This window comes from Passer domesticus, chromosome 2 (genome assembly GCF_036417665.1).
Source record: "Passer domesticus isolate bPasDom1 chromosome 2, bPasDom1.hap1, whole genome shotgun sequence".
Lineage (NCBI taxonomy): Eukaryota > Metazoa > Chordata > Aves > Passeriformes > Passeridae > Passer > Passer domesticus.
In genome coordinates this window covers 116,869,736-116,878,438 of record NC_087475.1, presented here as the reverse complement: position 1 = coordinate 116,878,438, position 8,703 = coordinate 116,869,736, and positions in this window count along the sequence as shown.

Genomic DNA, 8,703 nt, shown 5'->3' with positions numbered 1-8,703 from the left:
GCTGTGATGTGAATGAAACAAAATCCCTTGGAGAATTCCAATAACAAAGAAACCCATCTAGGCATATAAACATCACCCATAGTCAAAGGTTCTATGACCTGACAAGAAGTCATAGGATTTGTTAGGGCTCATATCCTAATAACTATGCTCACCTATGTGAACACTGGTATTAGATGGTACTGAACAATTATCTTTTTGCTAATGTCCAGATAACAATTAATTGGGAAAGTGAAACCATTGGTAGGCATGGAAAGAAGTGCTGTGTTAGATTCTTATGTGGTATTTGTTCTCTGCCATGTTTTCTAGAGCCTTCTCATTTATCTTTTCTCTAGTGCCTTTCATGAGCTAAATATCAAAGTAGTGTACAAAGGTTAAAAATATAGAGTCTCTCATGCTTCAATGAAAATGTTCAGGTGTAACACTGAAAAACATGGTTGAAAAAAATCTTTGCCTTCCAGCATGGAAATAAATGCTGCATAAGAAGATAATTAAGCAAAATACTATGGCCTGTTGCTCCTCAAAACAAATGCAGCAGTGGTCAGGAAGGTTTTGCTGAGAAACATTTTAGTGAAGGAGAGGAAGGGAAATTCAAAAAGAAGCAGCAGACCATACACAGACAGCTTAAAGAAACACTGGAAACGTGCCCTTGAGAGAAGCCTTCAGACAAAATTCTGGGCTGAGAGCTGAGCAGCAGAGGGCTGAAAATATGAGGAAAAAACCCCACCTGTTTGAATTCTCCTGTGTAAAAATGAATGGCTGTGGTACATTTTTTTGTGTAAAATACACACACAAAAATCAGCAAAGGTAACAACTCTGCAGATCATTTCTATTTCTAATTAAGTCACATCCTTGAAAATTAACTTCCACACAAGAGGTAAGACCAAACTGCTATCATAAATATGGTTTTATATAGGACACAATTTTTGAACTCTTCATTCACTACAAACTTATGCTTGTTTGAATCCTTAATAAAAATAATAAAGATATCCCAAGTTTTGATAATACAGATATATGGTGAATATATGTTACTTCTAAAGTGCTCACCACATAAATATTTATCATACACTTTTTTTTTTTCTGTGCAAGAACTGCATTTAACTTCATCAATTCAATTTCATTTAAAAAAGACTAAGCCAGCATATTGAACTGATTTCTGGCACAATGGTAAGATTTTTTTTTTCTTTACTGTCATTTTAATTCATTATATTACTGTGCTATTTTTAAAAGGTCCCATTTATATTGTACATTGCAGTTCCAGAGATTAACAGTTGGAAACTAAAGATTAATTTACAGGAAATGCAAGGAAGGTAGCAAAGTGTAGTGATACAAGTTTTCTTTAGAGGTATTTTAGATATTATACCACAAGATCTTTACCATGGTGTATTTTATGCAGTTCTGATTTTATACTTTTAAAGCTGGGGTAACTATTCTTGACACTTCTGTGAAAATAACATAAGTATACCATATCTTATGCTAAATTACAGCTTCATTCTAGTTTATCAAACACATCACATAGTAAATTCTGCTTACAATTTAAAAGAGGGAAATGAATTGCTTTAAAGTACCAATAGTAAAGCTTAGAGTAGAACATTACAATATTTCAGTTACAGTTGCAAAAGCGAACCCAGTGCAGGTGAACAGCAGCTGAAATTTATCACCACCTGATGGCTGTTCAGTGGACCATGTGAAGGGAATTAACTTGTCTGTCCAGTTTGGAGCTGAAAACTCTCTGTATTCCAGAACCTGCCACCAAACCTGGCACATTCATTGGCAGAGATCAAGGGTTAGGTGGGTGTTGGCGACACAAGTATTGCTGTGCTTTTAACTGCTGACAGACTAAGTGCAGAACTTGATTTGTCAGAGAAGATGGCAAAAGCATTCAAAAGTTTTTTTTAAAAGCCCAGAAAACAAATAAAACAATAAACAAACAACCAGCAAACAGTTATAGCATTTGCACAAATTTTCCCAATCCTTTTTTACTTGGAGTCATGGGCCTGAAAAGGCACTGAAAAGAAAATCTGTCTCTAAAAGAATTATGTTCACACAAGCACGGGTTATGGTCTTGGGGCAGAAATTAATGGGTGAGATTCTCTGGCCTGTGTGATACAAGAGGTTAGACAGAGCGATCATGATGGTCCCTCTGGCCTTTTAAATCTAGGAATCTGTAATCAGTAGATGGAAATCAAACTGTTAGCAAAATCAGGAAATGTCTCTTTTTGTTTGGTCTACACAGCAGCATCTGCATTTGACATTTTAGGCTATAAAATAATACAGAGGTGAATAGTCTATTCTGCATGTGTGTGGGCATTATCCATTCCCAGAGAAAGCTTTCTGCATCCCAGACTGTATCACACGACCTGTTTTAGGCCCCCTTCTGCTGTCAGTATGGCAGACAGCACTTTATCACTTGAGTAATGAAACTGTGAGAGGAAGCAAAATAGATCCGTCAGTGCTCTGTGGATTTTAGGTTTGCACTTGAGGAGTACATGAGCAAAGGCAAGGCTGTTCTCTCTCTCTCTCTCCCTCTTCTTATTCTCTCTTCTCTCACTCTGATGTATGATCAGGCTCCTTGCATCACCAAAATAAACGAGAAGCAATTTCCCCACCGATATTAGGAAAGGCCAGGTGGAGCTCTGAGCATCCTGGTCTGGTGGAAGTTGTCCCAGCCCACAGCACAGGGGTGGGGACTAGATGATCTTTAAGGTCCCTTCTAACCCAGGCCATTCTATGGTTCTATGATTACACATCTGTACAGAACTACCAATTTTCCAACCATTGTCAGCAAAATTAAGTTTACCAGTCCTCCTGACTGTTCTGTTGGTCATGATGGAGTGGCATCAAAAACTGACAGATTTAGTTTGGAGAGGCTGGATTTTTGTTTACTAAGGTGTTGCTTTTTTCAGATGAGAAAAATTCCTTTAAAAAAAAAGAAGCCACAATACTGTCAGTTGGATAGGAGATAGCACTGCAAACATAAATTGATACACTGCCTATCCAAGTGAAGCATACAATTAGTTCTGAATACCTTTCTTTCAAAATTATACTGATAATTGGCAATCTTATTCACCTGAGTTTGCACTTGGCTAAATGACAGAGAATTCTATTAACTGATGCATTTTTTTAAAGTTCATTTTCAAATAGCAGGATTTACTATTTGTGAGAGGCCAGTTTTCTTTCTATTAAAAATAGAGAAAATTATCAAAACCATTCTTAAGGCAGGATTCCCATTCCTAGCACACAGTGTTTATCACAAGATTTAGGATTTTGGAATATGTTTAGGAGTTGCAATTCGAGCTATGTGAACAGTAATACTTCCCTGTATTTTCTTGACTACCTCTTTTTTGTCTTAGTTTCTGCTTATTTATTTTCTTCCTCCTTGTACGCTGGCACCCATCTGCATCTGGTCGTGTTGGGAAGCAGCCTTCAGAACTGACAGGGCTTAAAAACCCAACCTAAACTGAACAGACAATAAAACCCTAACAGTAGAAGGGAAAAAAAAAAATAATTTCAAAACTTATTTTCCAAGGATCTGGGTGCTCATGGGGCAATGGATAGAGCCATTCTGGCAGAGCAGAGGAAGGTTACACATGGGGCAGGACTCCTTTGATCTGCTCCAATCATCACCTCTGCCTGGAAAGAAGGTATCTGGACTGTCTTCAGACTTCATGGATAAGGAGATAATTTCAACCTCTCTAGATTTGCATGACAGGTATTCACCTTCTTTACACTTCAGTAACTGGGCCCTTTTCTCCCTGCCCTCACTATCCCATGACAGTTTGCCACAAGTAGGTTCAGAATCTGATGGTCAAGTTATACTTTGTAATGTACTTTATTGCTGCTGACGAAAACCACAAAAAGTAGGAAAGATCTGCACTAAGTACTAGATGCTACCTGCAGTGAAGGAGAGAATGAACCTCTAGTACGGGATAGAAGTGGCTATTATCTTTCCAAGCTTTTCTCAATGTCTTCTGTTAGTCTGGAAAGGAAAAGGATAATGGAAAGGTTTGGATTTAGCAAAATAACATCTCTGAGGGACAGCTTTTCAGATCAGAAGCCTGGCCCTCATAACACACGGCCATGTGATGACCTATGCCAGGTAGTTCCTGGGAAGGTGTGGGGGGGAAAGTTTTAGAGCCTATTTTAATCCTTCCCCTCGATGACACCTCATTGTTTTAGACTTGTAGTGATAAATGTGATAATGAGTAATGACATCTATTCATGGAATGCGTGAAAGCAGGTCTGAAATGTCAGGATTTAGCGTGAGGAAAATGTGTCTCCAGCAAGGTCAGCTGCATTGACTTACTTCAACCCATCCCTCATTAAAACACAGCCTGGATTTCTCGTAAGTCTGGGCAGAGCACATTCTCCGTCTCTCTGTCTTCTTCCCCCTGTGCCTGCAGTTTTTTTTCAGATGGTGCTCAAAGGCCAAATTATGGGAATTTTCAAACTCATTGTTTCCCATTAAAATGCTAATTCTGCCTGTGATTCCTATTGTTTAATCCCTTGAGTGCTCTGGGACACACAAGACAGAGTGCGCATTCTGTGAAAGAGCGCTCACCCCGTGTGTTTTCCGTCCCACTGCCAGCAGCCAGCCAGGACAAATGGTGTGGCTTGGCGAGGGGACAAGAGGCTTCAGCGAGGTGCAGAAAACGAGCTGAACCCACTTGTCACGCTGACTGTGCTTCTGGCAAACCGTGGATGCACCTCCTCTCCTCCACGCTGACTTGCAGTGCCCATCCCCAGAGTGCCCAAGTGCTTTCTGACACTGCAGCAGCCACAGCACCCAACATCTGGCACATCCTTCTCCTCTCACCCTGCCCCCAGGAAGAGAACCTGTGCAGAGAAAAGCCTTTGGTAAAGGGAGTTCTTTTTTATGAAAGCAAGATAGGGAAGGAGGATGGCTTTTAAAGTCTTTATTGGTGTATATGTTGTTGTAAATTTATATGGAGCAGGGGCAGTGGTCAAAAAATGGAGCAGAAGGTTGTGAAAGGGTATGATGGTTCAGTCTGTGGGGTATTTGACTCTACAGGGTTGGTGGACTCTTGTGGAAAGCCTTTATCTGAACACCCCTGTGCCACAGACCTAAAAGTGCCAACCACAGTCCTGGTATATTCGAGTAAGACCAAGATTTTGAATTTGACACCCAAAATACTACCAGTCGTCAATACCAACTGCAGCAAGCTTAGCTCTGTGTGGGTAACTACTGCTAGAGGACATAATTGTGCTTCTCCATTGGTTTTGGTTTAACTTTTGTACACCTTAAGGCAGGTGAGACTAGACACTGACCTTTGCTTCCAAAGGAAAATGAAGATGTGACATTTTCACCTAGAAAACAGGATCTTTCCACTCCCTATGATCAGCAAAGGACTTCATTTGCCACCTGTGCATGTGCCTGGCAGAAATAAAGATGCCTTTTTTGCAAGAAGAGAAAAAGAAACACAGATAATGAATTAAAATCTCCATGACTGAACTATTTTCTGCAAGGCTGTGTATTCTCATTTTCATTCTGATACCTATCACTGTAGAAGACATCTTTGTTCTACTTCATATAATATTTTGGCATTTAGTTACAACCATGATCTAAGGATACAAGTGAGGAAAGGGAGAGGATGCAACAACTATTAAGTCAGATAATATTCTGGGAATTATGCTTTTGGATTTGGCCTTAAGGGATGGCAAGTCCAAAAGTATCTCCATTTTATTCAATTTTATCAGTTTGTCTAGGATAATATGCACTTTATTCCAAAATATTGCCATTAAACTCTCCTTATATTTTTTGTGACTATATCTAGTTTTGTATGTCCCCGTTAAACCACTGATAGTTCTTCCTGCTCTTCTGACTTCAATAATTTCTTTATACTTCCTGAACCATTTGATTTTTATTCCATAATAAAATTATCATCCATGCTTGGCAGACATTGCCTGAGAAGACTCTGCAATGCTGCATACATGCTCAGTAGCTAGTTTAAAAACTGTATTTTGACAACACTGAATGGCTTATTGTGTCTTCTTTGTTTGCTTTATTTTAATTTGTTCTGATTATTGCTGCCTTAAGTTAGCTGTCAGGAACTTAGGCTACATCCAGCTAAAATTAAATTTGATCATATGCAAGTAGGCAGGTAACAGAGTTAAGTTCTTAGGTTTGAACCTAACTTGAGGAGCGTTGCAACTGGATTGTGCTGCTCTCTGGAAATGTGCACTTATTTATTCTGTAACTTCCTTGATTTTATACATAGGAGAATTCCTTTCTAAACTGTGTCCATTGTACAGACTATCCATGTCATACAGCATCAAGTAATTAACACTAAGGTAATCAGCCTTGCCTTTAACAATGAAACATATCCTCTTTTTAAGTTCATCAAGAAGAAAAGCAAGTTACTTAATTAGTATTGTAAGGTCTGGGTAATAGTTTGCTTTCTCTAAGCTTAGGTCTGTCTTTTGAAGATCTCTTTGCTTTTTATCAGTATTTTTCAAAAGCAATTACAAGAAAAAAGCCAGAAAATCATATTTAGCAGTAAATAATTTACATTTTTATGCTACTGAGAGAACAAACATCTGTAAAACTGTTGTATACAAATATAAAATATCACCCTTGAAAGACAAAAAATATACAGAATGTTAAACCATAATTTTGTTGTTGCTATTTCATATGTTTTATTGCAATCATTATCATTCCTTTCTCAATAATTGCAGTTAGGACATGGTAAAAAAATGTTAGACACAGGCAAAATATCAAATCATCACACTGTGTTTGTGACTCTAATCCATATTAGTGTGACAGGATCTGGCTTTAACATGAATATACCAGAGATGTAAGAAGATGTTATAACTTGAATATATACAGTAGACATCGCTCAATCAAGTCTGTGCTATTTAGAAAGTGCTTAGAGACTGTTTGCACAAACTGATGGATCCACAATACATTGTCTTCATCATTTTCAGTGATGCACCCCTTGAGTACAAGGGCTTGTAGTGTCATAGGGAGCAGCCATGTGACTATAATGTCCATGAGGAGGAATAAAAAAAAAAAAAGCAAACCTAAGTTTGCTAACACATCTTTTATTGGTCTAATTCTCTCAGGCCACCTGTTCTGTAGCTGCATAAAACCAAACAGCTGTGAACCCGGTGAACTCCAGGAAAGTGCATGAATCCAACACTGCAGATCAGGAGCCTGGATGTGACCTAACTCCAGTTTCAGAAACAAAACAAATAAAAAACCAAAGTGGTGTTTGCGTGACATTTTTAGTGGCCTGAAAATCTGCCATATCATGTTGCACCTAATCTGCAGCTGACAGCATGTCCTGATCCTGCTGCCCTGCCCTCCCAGCCAGCCCCATGGTACCCCTGGCTCCCTGGCAGGGAACCCAGCGCTCTGGCACCAGCTGCAGCGGGTTTTGTTCGGGTCGAGCCAGGTGATTAATCCAGCTCACCTTGCAGCCACACAGTCATGATATCTGCTGGAGGAAAGGAAGAGGGGACACACAGCCAGGCACAAGAGGATTGATGGGGGACATTAGCCCTTTCATTAGCATTTCCCCGTTAAATGGGGCAGGTTAACATGAAAATGGATGCTGAGAAAAAGCAAGACTTCATTTCCCTGGTGTTTCAATAATCTATATAAAGCACTAACAAATTCCCACGCTCACTAAAGTAAAAAAAAAAACCAATGTGGTCACAGGTGAGAATCATGTTTGGTAAACTTTTAAGTGTGAATGTGTCAAAACCAGGGCAGAATGATAGAAAAGGGTGAAGATATGTTGTAGAGTGCAACAGCATGTATAAAATATTACACATGCGTCAAAACAGAGTGAGATTTTCCATGCACTTCAGTTCAATCGCACAGCTTGGTTAATTGATTTGGATGCTGCTTTAAAAATCTGCTTCCCATTTAAAGCTAAAGACGGAACATTTGAGACTTCACACGAGTCCCTCAGCACTGACCTTATTCACACATTTTATAAAGTAACCACTCTGACAGGAAGGATCGAAGGACAGGGTCCCGAAGTCTTTATGTGAGAGCTGAGTGTCATTTCAAAGAAAAGAGAGTCCTCTAGCGGTGAATTCCGAGTTTTACTCTCCACGTTAAATTTGAGGGGTTTAACTTTTAACTGGGTTTGTAAAGCAAAAAAATACTCCAGCTTACAAGTCTGTACGGAAGGTACAGTCAAGATTTTAATACCTACAAGTTCATGCTCATTGTCAGCTTCTTGGACAAAGCTTCTTGTTCCATTTGCTCGGGTTTTTTCTTTTGTTCTTTGCTTGTTTATTTGTTTTGGTTTGGTTTTAAGGAGATTACAGCTGTATTAGGAATCAACAAATATATACATGCTTTAATAATCTTATTTTTTCTGCTATTAAAAAGAACTGTCATCTGATTAAGAAGGGGAATGAATAACTTGTTTTATGTGACTCTCCCAACAACATGAACCACCAAACGAAGCATTGGTAAATTGCTCAAACACTCTTGCAAATAGCAAATATGCTTCCAGGAACAAGAATTGGTTCACAAGTAATGTACCAGTAGCAGAAAGTTAAATTAGCAGTGAATATCAATCACAATGAAGCACTCAACCAGCTCTCGATGTGACACAACTTGAAGGGACACAATGTACTTTGAAAGGGCACTGATGTAATAGGATGAGACACGGTGACCTTTGTATGGTTGCCTTATTTGCTACACAGGCAGCAATCAAGCAACTATAA